This window comes from Scyliorhinus torazame, chromosome 4 (genome assembly GCF_047496885.1).
Source record: "Scyliorhinus torazame isolate Kashiwa2021f chromosome 4, sScyTor2.1, whole genome shotgun sequence".
NCBI classification, from domain to species: domain Eukaryota; kingdom Metazoa; phylum Chordata; class Chondrichthyes; order Carcharhiniformes; family Scyliorhinidae; genus Scyliorhinus; species Scyliorhinus torazame.
Window position 1 is genome coordinate 137896647 of NC_092710.1, and position 14449 is coordinate 137911095.

The 14449-nt window shown below is 46.3% G+C and overlaps 1 long non-coding RNA gene across 1 annotated transcript in view; it reads left to right on the plus strand.

The window, feature by feature from the left end:
* The window catches only part of LOC140411644 (uncharacterized), a 138922-nt gene that overhangs the window by 66553 nt on the left and 57920 nt on the right, over window positions 1-14449 (plus strand). The window lies entirely within an intron of this gene.

A 14449-nucleotide genomic window follows, 5' to 3' on the forward strand; every position in this document is an offset into this window, starting at 1 on the left:
ACCCATTACCAATTCAAAATCTGTCTAACGCCTCCTTAAATTTACTCACTGTTCTTGCATCCACCGCACTCTGGGCGAGCAATTTCCACAGATTCACAACCCTTTGAGAGAAGTAGTTTCTCCTCATCTCTGTTTTAAATTTGTTACCTCTAATGCTAAGACTCTGAGATAATTCGAGAATGCACCACAAGAGGAAGCATCCACTCCATGTCTACTTTATCGATACCTTTTACCATCTTGTATACCTCAATTTGATCTCCCCTCGTTCTTCTAAACTCTGGTATAGGCCTAAACTGTTCAATCTCTCTTTGTACGACAAAACCCTCATCTCTGGAATCAACCTAGTGTACCTCCTCTGGACTGCCTCCAATGCCACTACACCTTGCCTCAAATAAGCGGACCAAAACTGTGCAAAATACTCCAGGTGCGGTCTCCTTATATAGTTGCAACAACACTTCCTTACCTTTATATTCAATTCCTTTAGCTATAAATGCCAACATTCCATTCACTGTCTTTATTATCTGCTGCACCTGCATGCTCGCTTTCTGTGACTCAAGCACGAGGACACTCTGCATCAGAGCTCCCTGAAGTCTCTCCCCATTTAGATAATAAGTTGCCTTTCCAGTTTTTCGACCTTACACTTATCCATGTTAAACTCCATCTCCCACATTTTGGCCCACTCTCCTAACTATCTATATCCATTTGTAAGGTTCTTATTTCCTCATTGTAACTTACTGTCCCACCTTTTTTTTGTGTTGCATGCAAATTTTGCTCTTGAACCTTTTATCCCTGTATCAAAGTCGTTAATATAGATTGTAAATAGTTAGGGCCCAAGGACCGAACCCTGTGGCACCCCACTAGTTACATTTTGCCATCTAGAGAAAGACCCATTTGTACCGACTCTGTCTCCTGTCCATCGCCAGTCTTCTATCCAAGCTAATAAATTACCCCTAATCCCATGTGTTCTAACCTTCTGTGCGGCACCTTATCAAACGCCTTCTGGAAGTCCAGATATACTACATCTACAGAATACCCTTATCCATTTTGCTTGTTACATCTTCGAAGAACTTTAGCAAATTAGTCAACCATGATTAGCCCTTCGTAAAACCATGCTGACTCTGATGGACAGCGTTTTGACTTTCCAAATGTCCTGATATCACTTCCTTGATAATTGATTCCAACAATTTCCCAACACAGATGTTAAATTAACTGGCCTGTAATTTCCAACATTTTGCCTCCCTCCCTTTTCAATCAAACCTGAGTCTCTGATGCTGTGTGGCACCAGTGCTTACTGCTGTGCCACCATGACCTAATTTTAGCGAATTAAGATGAGCATGTATTAGGGATATTAGTGGGGTACCATTTTGGTGATAGTGACCACAACTCAGCAATGGAAAAGAACAAAGATGTGCTGGAAATAAGGGGCGGCATTCTCTGAAAATGCGACTATGTCCCCATGCCGGCAGGAAAACTGTCGCCAACCACTCCGGCGTCAACAGCCCCTGAAAGTCAGGAATTCTCCAATTTCTTGGGGGCTAGGTTGACGGCGGAGTCGTTGGTGCCGAAGGGTCTGCACAGGTTTGCTCATGCGCGGAACAGCCAGCGTGAGCTCGCTCATGCGCGGACTGGCGGGCGTATTTCCGCCCAGTTGCAGACCGGCTGGCATATTGCCGCGCATGCGCGGGGGTTCCCTTCTCCGCGCCGGCCCCTGGGCAATATGGTGGAGCTCTGCAGGGGCCCGGCGCGGAGGAAAGAAGCCCCCCCCCCCTATGGAACCAGCCTGCCCGCAGATCGGTAGGGCCCGATCGCGGGCCAGGCCACCGTGGGAGCCCCCCCCCCCGGGGTCGGATTCCCCCGCTCTCCCCCCCCCCCCCAGGACTTACCTGCCAGGTCCCGCCGTGCGTGAGGTGAGTAATTCACGCCGGCAGGATTGGGCAAAACTGGATGGCCACTCAGACCATCAGGGCCTGGAGAATAACCGGGGGTGGGGGGGGGGGGGGGTTTGCTGTCAGCGTCCCCCGAACGGCCTGACGGGAATCCCGCCGGCCCCCGAAAAACGGCGCAGGAGAATAGGGTGGGATTCTCACCTCCCGGTCAAGGTTTCTGAATTGCGGAAGGCTGAATTTAATAGGATGAGACAAAATTTGGCCAAAGTGGACAGGCAGCAGATACTTGCAGGAAGATCCCATCAGAGCAGTGGGAGTCATTCAGAAAGGAAATAGAGAGAGTACAATGCCGGAATTTTCCCATAAATGAAAATGGTGGACCAACAAGTCCAGAGAACCCTGGATGTCAAGGGATACATGGATAAGGGCAAAAAGGGAGGTTAATGGTAGATACAGGGGGTTCAAACAGTGGATGCCCTTGAGGAGAATAAAAACTGCAGAGGAGTAAATAAAAATTAAATTAGGTGAACATGAAAAAACCATTGGCAAGCAAAATAAATGAAAACCCAAGGTCCTTTATAAGTACATTACTGGCACAAGAATAACCAGGGAAAGAGTAGGGCCCAATAGGAACCAAAGTGGCAACCTGTGTGAGGACACTAAATGGCCGGGATTCTTCCTTCTGGGGACTAAGTCCCCACGCCGATGGGAAAACTGGCGCCAACCACCCCGGTGTCAGCAGCCCCTGAAAGTGCGGAATTCTCTGCATTTTCGGGGGCGAGGTGGACGCCGGAGGGGTTGGCGCCGCTCCAGCCGGCGCCAATGGGCCGACGCGAGTTCACACATGCGCGGAACGGCCGGCATGATTCCGCGCATGTGCAGACCGGCCGGCATATTTTCGCGCATGTGCGGTGGGTTCTCTTCTCCGGAGCCCTACAGGGCCCCGGCGCAGAAGAAAGAAGTGCCCCCACGGAACACACCCGTCCGCAGATCGGTGGGCCCCGATTGTGGGCCTGGCCAGCGTGGGGGACCCCCCCTGGGTCGGATCCACCCGCGCGCCCCCGAGAACCACCCCCCATATTCATCTGCCAGGTCCCGCCGTGTGTGAGGTGACTGGCCAAAACTGGACGGCCACTTGGCTCATCGGGGCAGAGGGGGGCGGCGCTGTCAATGGCCCACGTCCAGCGTGGCGGGAATCCCGTTGCTGCCTAAAAAAAGACGCCGGTGAACACGGCAGCAGGTGTCAGGGCGGGATCCGCGCCTCCCTCCCGGGGATCAGAGAATCCTGCCCATGATGTAGAATCATAGAATCATAGAATTTACAGTGCAGAAGGAGGCCATTCGGCCCATCAAATCTGCATCAGCCCTTGGAAAGAGCACCCCACTTAAGCCCATACCTCCACCCCATCTCCGTAACCCAGTGACCCCCACCTAACCTTTTGGGCACTAAGGGGCAATTTAGCATGACCAATCCATCTAACCTGCACATCTTTGGACTGTGGGAGGAAACCAGAGTGCCTGGAGGAAACCCAGGCAGTCACCCGAGCCGGAATTGAACCCGGGACTCTGGAGCTGTGAGGCATCAGTGCTAACTACTGTGCCACTGTGAGGTATTAAATGAGTATTATGCTTCTGTGTTCACAATAGTGAAGGACAATGTAGGTACTGGAAGCAGGGAGGGGGACTGTGATATAATTGAGCAGATTTGCATTAAATGGGAGGGGATGTTATTGGTTTTAGCGAGATTAAAGATGAATAAACCCCCAGGCCCAGATGAGATGTAGCCTCGGCTGCTGCGGGAGTGAATCCTCATTGGTCACAGGTGAGGTACCAGGGGATAGCTAATGTGGTGCCATTATTCAAGCAGGGAAGTAGGAAAAAAACAGGTAATTACAGGCCGGTGAACCTAACATTAGTGGTAAGGAAATTATTTGAAATATATCTGAGGACAGAATTAATTGTCACTTGGAGAGGCAAGGATTAATCAAGGATAGTCAGCATGGCTTTGTCAGAGGGCGATCTTGTCTAACAATTTTCATTGAATTTTTCAAGAGGTGGCTAGGGGTGAGATTATCTTGTCTCCTCGCAAACTGTTTCTCGCCAGCAGGAGATGGCCTGCCGTTAGCCAATGGTCGGATCTCTGGTCCTGCTGCTGTCAATGGGATTTTCCATTGAATCCACCCCACGCTACCGGGAAACCCATGGCTGTGTGCGCCGTTGGTGGAACTGGAAGTTCCCACCAGAGTGAACAGCCGCACAATCTTGCTCCAGGTGTGTCGATGAGGGCAGTGCAGTTGATGTAATCTACATGGATTTCAGCAAGATTTTTGTCAAGGTCTCATATGGGAGACTGATCTAGAAAGCAAGAGCACATGGCATCCAGGCAATTTGGCAAATTGGATCCAAAATGAGCTGAGTGGCAGGGAGAAGAGGGTAATGGTCGAAGGTTATTTTTGTGACTGGAAGCCCGTGTCCAGTTGTGTGCGACAGGGATTGGTACTGGACCTCTTGCTGTTTGCAGTGTACATTAAGATCTAGATGTGAATTCGAAGAGTATGATCAGTAAGTTTGCAGATGACACAAAAGTTGGTGATGTGGTAAATAGCAAGGAGGAAAACCTTAGATTACAAGAGAATATAGACAGCTGGTCAGATGGGTAGAACTGTGGCAAATGGAATTTAACCCTGAAAAGTGTGAGGTGATGCCTTTTGGGGGACTAACAAGGCAAGGGAATACACAACGCACGATGGGACACTAGAAAGTGCAAAGGATTGGAAGGACTTTGGGCTAAATGTTCATAGGTCCGCAAAGGCAGCAAAACAGGTAGATAAAGTGGTCAAGAAGGCATATGAGATACATGTCTTTATTAGCTGAGGAACAGAATATAAGAGCAGGGAGGTTATGATGGAGCTGTGCAAAATGCGAGTTAGGCCACATCTAGAGTACTGTGTGCAGAGGATGTTACCTGTGGTGGGTGTTTCAGCTGTGAAAAGAGGCTGGATAGGCATGGTTTAATCTCCTTAGAGCAGAGAAGGCTGAGGGGGGACCACATCAAGGTGTACAAAATTATGAACGATATAGATAGGGTAGAAATGAAGAAACTTTTCCCCTTAACAGACGGGTCAACAACCAGGGGGCACCGATTTAAGTTCAGGAGCAGGTCATTTGAAGGGGATTTGAGAATAAACGTTTTCACCCAGATGCTGGTGGGAATCTGGAACTCATTGTCTGAAAAGGTGGTAGGCTCAGGAACCCTCACACCACTTAAGAAGCATTTAGAGGAGCACTTGAAATGCCATTGAATACAAGGCTATGGGCCAAGTGCTGGAAAATGGGATTAGAATAGATAGGTGTTTGATGGCCGGCGAAGACATGATGGGCCGAAGGGCCTCGCTCTATGCTTTGAAACTCTATGCCTATGAGAAGCTGAGAGGGAAATAAAACAACACGTGCAGATCCTGTAACCTACTACAATGTCCTTAATAGTGCATCCAGCATTTGGGCAAAGACAGGCGTTAGGTTAACTGGTCTATTGTTCCCTTACTTTCTGCTTCCCTCCGTTCCTAAATAGAAGTTAGATTTGCAATTTTCCAGTCTGCTGGGACCTTTCAAGAATCTAGGGAAATCTCAAAGATTGCAACCAGTACATCCAGTAATTTTGCTTTTGTTGCCAGTCTATTTCTTTCCATTTAGAAAGGTATTTCATGTGCCCTATTTTTTACTGAATAGCGGATTAATCTTCAACTTAAAGTAAGCTTTAATAATTTACCAAGAGTAGACAGAGATACAGCTGTATCATTAACAATGAGTAATTCTTCTCAGTCTTTTAATAATTTGATGGCCTATCAACAATGATTCATTAAAATGCCACCTTGGAGATCCGAGGTTCTTATATGCATATAAGAGCTCCATCAAAATGTAACGTGATGTCAGGTTTGACATGCATCATAGCTTTATAAATGCCAAGAAAATTATTTTTTAAAACATTTAATTATGAATATACATTATGAACTGTGGAATCGTCTCTCTATAGCTTGAATTACTCATTCCCTGGGCAACTCAAATTCTTGCCATTACGGGAGTCTCTATATATGTAACAATCTGTTTCACACTGCATTCAAGGCAGCTATTAAGGTCAACTCAAAATTACTAATCAAAGCCAGAACAAAGACAATGGATATTTTTTAGGAACTTTATGTATTTACACTGACATCCAAGTTCAAAAAATCTCTCTTCAAAATCCATGAGCGACTCTTAAGTTACGACAGGTTCATAGTTTTGGGAATTATATGATGCGTAATGATCCTGTACTTTCAAAGCCGAGTCAGAAGTTTTGCTTAATTCATAAAATTTACATAAAACTAGAGGAGGCCGTGCCCTCAGATGTAAAAGAGGGAGAGCGAAAAAAGATTTTGATTAAATTAACCTATGCAGAAGCTGATGAATATGTGGAATAGAATGTCAAGGCTGGCACTGGGAGCGGCCTGCAATCTGTGAATTCAAAATAAAGATAGGAGCAGAAATCGAGCTGGCGAAGCCAGCTCTGCTGTCAATCAGATCAAGGTTGATCAGTACCTTAGCTCCATTTACCTAGATGCTCTGACTGAATGAAGATCTGGAAGTACTTGGACAAACATTTGAAGGAAGATATGTTTGAGGAGTATCGAGGAATATGACATTTCCTAGACACAGGGACCAGCCAGGTGGACCATAGTGGTCTTTTCCAGTCCTGCACATTCCAATGTTCCCATGCCACAGCAATGTTTTTCAAAATTTCCCTCGCATCTTTCTCATTTTAGTACAATTCACCTGAGGGCAGTGATTCTTGCTGAGACACAGTTTCACATGGTGGCTTTCGTTTGGTATCTGACCCAAGAGATGGACATTTATTCATGAGAGCCCGACCAGGGATTGTAAACATACTGATTAAAGCAAAGTACTGCGGATGCTGGAATCTGAGACAAAAACAGAAAATACTGGGCAATCTGAGCAGGTCTGACAGCTTTATGTCCTACTCGCTGTTTAGCTTAAAGCAGTATTCTGAATTTACCTTTTCCATTTTCCTATCTTTAAAACTACTGTAAGATGTACAGAAATCCTTTGGTGGATAAACCCAGAAAAAAACTTCATGATCTTACTCTGAGAGCTGAGCCATTTAGGAATGTGAGGAGGAAGCAATTTCTCAAATGGAGGGCTGTGGAAACCTGGAACTCTCTTCCCTCAGCAGGTTATGAACACTGGGTCACTTTTCTTGGTACATAAATATATGTTTAGAGTGCTTCAGAAACAGTAAACACATTCAAGGAAAGCTTCAGGCTGCGACCTTTCTGCTCCATCTCAAACCTTCATTTTTAATCTCCAAAACGTTTTTTGTCCCACTGCAAACCTTCCCCCCCCCCCCCCATCTGTCACATGTTCTTAAGTTTTGCTTTCACTGAGCACTGATCTCTGTTCTCCCATTAAAACATTCTGATATCTTTCCCGGAATTCTCCCCTACCCGGCGGGGCGGGGGGTCTCGGTGGGGTGGAGTGGGGTGAACCACTCTGGCGTCGGGCCACCCCTAAGATGTGGATTTCTCCGCACCTTTAGGGGCCAAGCCCTCACCTTGAGGGGCTAGCCCCACGCCAGTGTGGTTTGCGCGCCACCGACCGGCGGGAAAGGCCTACGGCGCCACGCCAGTCAGGGCCGAAAGGACTTCGCCGGGCGGCAAAAATCTGCTCGTGTGCAGGAACGTCAGTGGCTGCTGACGTCATCCCCGCGCATGCGCAGGGGTGGGTCACCTATGCGTCGCCCATCGCGGAGACCTACACGGCCGACACGCAGTAAAAGAGTGCCCCCACGGCACAGGCCCCCCCGCGGATCGGTGGGCACTGACCGCGGGCCAGGCCACCGTGGGGACACCCCCCAGGGCCAGATCGCCCCGCGCCCCCCCAAGACCCCGGAGCCCACCCGCGCCGCCTAGTCCCGCCGGGAAGAGAGGTGGTTTTATCCTCGCCGGCGGGACAGGCATTCCAGCAGCGGGACTTCGGCCCATCGTGGGCTGGAGAATCACCGGGGGGGCTCGCCGACCGGCGCGATTCCCGCCCCCGCCGAATATCCGGTGCCGGAGAATTCTGCAACCGGCGGGGGCGGGATTCACACCAGCCCCCGGCGATTCTCCGACCCGGCGGGGGGTCGGAGAATCCCGCCCCTTACCTTTATGCAACTGCTGGCACCTTCTCCCGCCATTAACGCTCCCTCTGTCTTGTGGCCTATACACCTTTGTTGCAATCTCTCCTAGCTCCTACCAATCACTGACCTTCCACTCTACTCCAGTTGCTCCACCCCATCTTAAGCAGTATATATTACATCATTATTCTTCCTCTCTTTAACTCTGAAGAAGAGTCACACAGACTCGAAAAGTTAACTCTACGTTCTCTCTCCTCAGATGCTGCCAGACCTGCTGAGTTTTCCCAGCATTTTGCCGGCCATAGTCAAGATGTAAACATTTGTTTTCTTGGCCTGGAGCATTGTGACACAGATAGAGCACAGTGACTCCGAAATTAACACAACAAAGCACTCTTGAGGTGAACAGCAGCTAGTCTATTAAATGATCTTTCCTGTGGTCAAATGTGGTCTCACTTGAAAAGTCTTAGTTGAATGTGAACTGCAAAGGTTTAACTACATCCTAATCCTGATTGAAGACATTCTCTTTGTTAGCTTGAGCATATTATTTTCACTTTAAATGTGAATCTGCTCTGAGCCATTCAATTATAAAGCTTCATTATCTTTCACAAGAATGCAATATCTAATGCATTAGACTTACTTTAATGAATGGCTGATCTTAAAATTACAATTTGTCTTTGACTAAATGGTGTACTTGATTTAAAAGAACAATTGCAGTCTGATATTTTTTCCAGATTTCACACAGTCCAATTATTTAAAGGAAATTAATTGACACCAGGTGAACCACTGTCTCCTTAAATGTATTGAAAAAATCCGAGGATATGTAGCAGAAGCTTGTGTGGCAGATTCCAGAAAGTGAAAATGACGAACACAAGGCTATAATACAAAATCATCCACCTTATTTTGAAATATAAACCAGCAAAATATGCCTGAATTAAAGATTTGAAAAACTCAAGACTGATGGAAAAATGAATTACTTCTCAGTTTTGACACTTAGAGAGAAAGTATTCAAACTGGTTTGACTATAAGTCTTATTTTTCTGTATCCTGGTGAAAGTTGTTGAGCTTATTACAGTTGTGGCCTGGCTCGGGGGTGCAACAGGCCTGGGCACCTCCCCTTAATCTGAATGGACAGGAGTCTGATCTTGAAGCTGGTTGATTGAAAATTGAACCAACCTGCTGCTCTTAAAGGGCCGGGGCTCCCGTTTAAAACAAAGTAGAGGAGTCTGCATGGTCTCGGGAAGATTCCAGGTCTCGGATATCTTGCAGGAGTTATTACAAAAGATGGTGACCCTATTTTGAGCTGAAGATTATTCCCATTCTGAAATCTGAGGCCCACACTGCCATGTTCTTGTCGGATGGCCTGAATTATATTACAAGAACACTTGTAGCTAAAGCTATAAATGATTTATTAACATTAACTGTGGGTAAACTAAAAACAAAACAATAGATGAATAACAGTAAGATCAGGCACAAGCAACCTCTCTCCAGCTTCCTCCAGCCAGTCTGAGGTCACCTGACCCTGATATTCACTCATAAACTCGTGAGACTCCCAGTGGTCAGATGGTGAGTCACAACACAATCATGATATCACTATCACTCTCTTCCTGGGAGGATTTCATATAATCTTCGACTGATTGATAGCAATCTTGGTCAGATAGTAACTGATTAAGGCCTGCTCAGCACAGGCCTGGTGAGAGGATGTCGTAGCGTCTAGGTTGAGAATCAGGGCGTGTCGACTGGGCTGCCCACCCCCACCATCTTCTGGGTTGTGCGAGCCCATGAAACTTTCCAGCTACACAAGACTAGCTATCTTAAAGGCTGGTACAAAGATTGTTGTGGCTGCCTGTCAGACTACACCCTTTCATTATCCCCCAAGGAAAGTGTGCGAGATAAGACAACACCAACAACATGGAATAATTTAGTACAGTTGTTCCAATTCAAAGAATCTGGGAACAGGTGAGGTAGAAGCTCAGTGGCATCAAAAGTGTAAAGGATAATGTAGTATAAGCAGCTTTGCAGGCATTCCTACTGTTCCTTATACAAGGCATGATGCCAACGTGTCCATAAACTGCATCCTCCAAAAGATAGCAAAACTCATGATCGGTCAAGGGAAGAAAATAGTTCACAAAATACCACAGAATAGATATATTTTAACCACCAGGATTAGGATGGGGAGTTATTTCAGCTCTGCTTATGGATCACAGCTACCTAAAACTATTGAGAGAGATTAAGAAAAGAACCTTTATCGCCAAAACCTTTGATGAGATGGCACTCACTCTATACGAGCAGAATCCGTAGAGGGCAATGCCAATTTTGCCGTAACTGTGCCATTGTCTATCAAAAGGTCTCTACTTCCTCCAGTTCGAGGATATTGGCATTCTACTTTGGAAGCAACAGGATCATTGTTACTAATTTACTGAACGATCTTACCTCCAGTCTTGACAATTACAATACTCTTCTTGTTGATGTCTACTCTCTATAAACTTGGGCTCCTCCAGTACTCATCGATTGCCCCTGTTTTGCTGATCCTACATTGGATTCTGATCGAGCAATACCTCAATTTCAAAAATTCCCATCCTTCTTTTCAAATAGCTTTCATGGCCTCATCTTGTTAACCATCTCCAGCTCTACAACTCTCCACGATACCTGTGCTCTCCCAATTCCAGCTTTTTGCGCACCCACTAGTTTAATTTCTCCATCATTGATGCCTGTGCCTTCAGCTGCCCAGCTGGCCTGAACTCTGGAATTCCCTCCCTAAACATCTCCACCTCTCTGCTTTTCTCTCATCCTTTAAAAGCTATCTCTTTGACACAGCCTTTCTGTCCTAACATCACTTTATGTGCTTTGTTGTCAAATTCTATTTGATAATACTCCTGTGAAACAGGTTGGGATGTTTTATTTCATTAAAAGTACTCTATTAATTCATATTTTTGTTGTTGTCTTGCAATTTGCAGATGCGTTATAAAATGTGTTTAATTTCTTCTCCTGTAGGGTCAAAATGAGGATACTCAAAGAAGTGGGAGCTTCAAGTGAAAGCTAGAATAGTGCACAAGGGAAAGGAGAATAGGTAGCTGGAATGGATCGAGACTTTTGTAGATTTTGCTAACACTAGCACAGACTGGTTGAAGCAAATGGCCTGTTTCTCTGATGTCTGTTCTATATAACCTAATTAACTGCATAGCCCTGGACTCAGATGTTAGGTGATCTCAGTTGGCTAGAGAGTTGGCTTATGATGTGGAGAAATGCCAAAGGTGTTGGTTCAATTGCCCTACTGGCTGAGATTATTCATGAAGGCCCTGCCTTCTCAATCCCGCCCCTTGATTAGTTGTGGTAATAATCAGGTTAAATCACCACCAGTCAGCTCTCTTTCAAAGCGAGGAAGGCAGCCTCTGGGACCGTAGCAACATTTTACTTCCCACCAAGCTAAAACTTCAGGGCTGGATTCTCTGTTTGGGAGACTAAGGGCTGATGCCAGCGGAGCATGTGTGGTCTTTACGGCCAGAATTTTGGCGTGGAACCCTCACCGATTCCAGTACCAGTGAGGGGCTAGCACCGGTGCCGACTGAAACTCCCGCCTCAAAAATGGATGGAGAATGGCCGGGTTCCAGGCCATGCATGCGCACGGCGGATGACCTACAGCGGTCGAGTTGTACATCATGGCACGGCTGCGCGTGAACCCAACCTGCCATCCGCGATCCCGCAACCCACCCCCTTGCCACCCCCACCAGTCCCCCCAGCCCTAGTGGAAGCCTCCCGCCCAGCGGCTTGGATCCCGGCGGAGTGTGGCGCCGCTGGACACAGTCCACAGCCATCACGCCAGGTTCCCGACAGCTGGGGCCCACACGTGACCCGCGCCATCAGGAACTCGGCCCATAGGGGGCAGAGCATCGTCGGTGGACCGGCCGATGACTCGCCAACGCTATTGAAACGGCTCGTGTCATGATGATGCCAGTTTGGAGGGAGCGGAGTATGGTGGACCCACGTCAAACCAGTGCCGGCCTCGATTTCAGCGCGAAAATCCATATTCCGCCTGATCGCCGAACATGATTCCGGCATTGGACTGCGGAGAACCCATCCCAGGTTATTGGCTCTTAGATTCTCCAGGGAAGTCAGCAGAAACCCCGAGAGAAACAGCAAAAATGGCTATCCGTTTGCAGTTCCATCAGACTTCTGCCAGCATTACAAATTTCCAGTGGAATTTCAGTGCTACAGCTACTAATATTTTGAACCAGATACCAGAAAAACATGGTGCTCCTTTTAATCAGTTTGTTTGCAATATTCTTCTACTGCGAGTGGCGATTAAAATCACAGGCCAACTCAAATAATGTGAGAAGCTGACCTTTTGGTAATTGTCCTTTTCACAATGCCTCCTATAAGATCCACAATTCAATTATTCTTTCAAATCAGTCACCATCACTACTACTCTTTTGGGAGCACTGATTTAATCCCATTATTCCCTACCTAGTGCTGTGGAACAGTTAATAACTATTTTCCTGTCCTATTTTGTCATTTTATGTGATGGGAGGTTTTTTTGATTTACTAAATCTTTGCGAGCTGATTTTTCTTTTGTAAAGTTTAAGCATCGGTCTCTTTCACATGAATTGCTGCTGTGTAAAGGGTACTGTAAAACGAGTGATTGCGAATCAGCGGCCTGTTTTATGTCTCTCCTGGTTTGTACTTCCATTGATTTCAATGGAAAGAAAAATTGACAGATATAAAGCTGGTTGCCGATTCACGAAAGGCTAATTTTGCATGATAAAACAGTCAAAATTACCTCCACTGATTATTATATCAGTATTATTAATTATCTCAGATTTCTACCCTTGTGTTTTAGATTAATCTTTTCACTGGTTATGCACTTAAACTTTCAAAACGGCACAGTACAGTAAAATGCAAAACAACTGCAAGATGGTCAGCCATGTTTTCAGTGTGGAAACCACTCAGGATCATAGCATTACATGTTAAAGTTAAATAGGAAATAGATATAAATCCCAATGTATTTTCTCATCTGCAGGAATGTGCTTTATAATGCACCTGACAACCATTCTAACTGTTAATGAGACATGTCTTTTTCACTATTTCATTAACAAAAGTTTCAAGCTGATAGAAAACCTCATTGCTGATGCAATAACTGCTGTACTAAATGATTCCAAGCAGCTCTATATGTATCCTGTCTTGCACCCAGTCCCATTCACCAATTGCCCCTCCGCTTGCTGAGGTGCCTTGACTCGCATTCCCCCAACATCTCAAATTTAAAATCCATAAACTGTGAATGACAATCTTTTTTTAAATGTGCCAAGCGGTGAGTATCTGGGGCCCACTATATGATTGGGTGGTGGAAGCAGAGTCAGTCGAAGCTTTCAATGAAGAACTGGATAAATACACAAAGGAGAAAGAAACTGCAGGGATCTGGACAAAAAGCCAGAGAGTTGGACTAGGGGCTAAATCGCTGGCTTTTAAAGCAGACCAAGGCAGGTCAGCAGCACGGTTCAATTCCCGTACCAGCCTCCATGAACAGGCGCCGGAATGTGGCGATTAGGGGATTTTCACAGTAACTTCATTGGAGCCTACTCGTGACAATAAGCGATTTTCATTTCATTTCATTATAACTGGGATTGCTCTTCTAAAGAACCAGTGCAGATTTATTCAGATGAATGATCTGTGTTGTACCATTTTGTGATCCTTAGATCCTAAGATTGTGCTCTTCTTCCTATCTCTGTAATTTCGTCCAGATATATAAACATTGAAAACTCTTTGCAACTCTATGGTCTCTTATACATCCCCTCAGCTTTTTGCCCCACCATTGATCTCCATTACTTCAATTGACTAATTGGCGAAACATTATACTCTGGAATTCACTCCCTAACTTCCGCTACTCTGGGAATGTGGTATCTTGCCAGAGATGTCCTGAATGAGCAAGTATTTTCTTCATTGAACATTGATAGGACTGAAGTCATTGGACAGGATTATTGGGATGATGGGGTTTCCTGCCCTTGACCACTTAGGGGCTTCAATTGGGGCAAACCTGCCCTAGGCCTCACCTGCACCCCAATAAAATTGCTGGCAGGGCAAGAGGATGACAGCAAAGCCACCTGGGGACATAATAATAATAATAACCTTTATTCTTGTCACAAGTAGGCTTACTTAACACTGCAATTAAGTTAATGTGAAAATCCCCTCTTCGCCACACTACGGCACCTGTTCGGATACACTTAGGGCAAATTCAGAATGTCCACTTCACCTAACAAGCACGTCTTTCGGGACTTGTGGGAGGAAACCGGAGCACCCGGAGGAAAACCATGCAGACACGGGAAGAACGTGCAGAGTCCACACAGACAGTGACCCAAACCTGGGACCTTGGGCTGTGAAGCAACAGTGGTAACCACTGTGCTGAC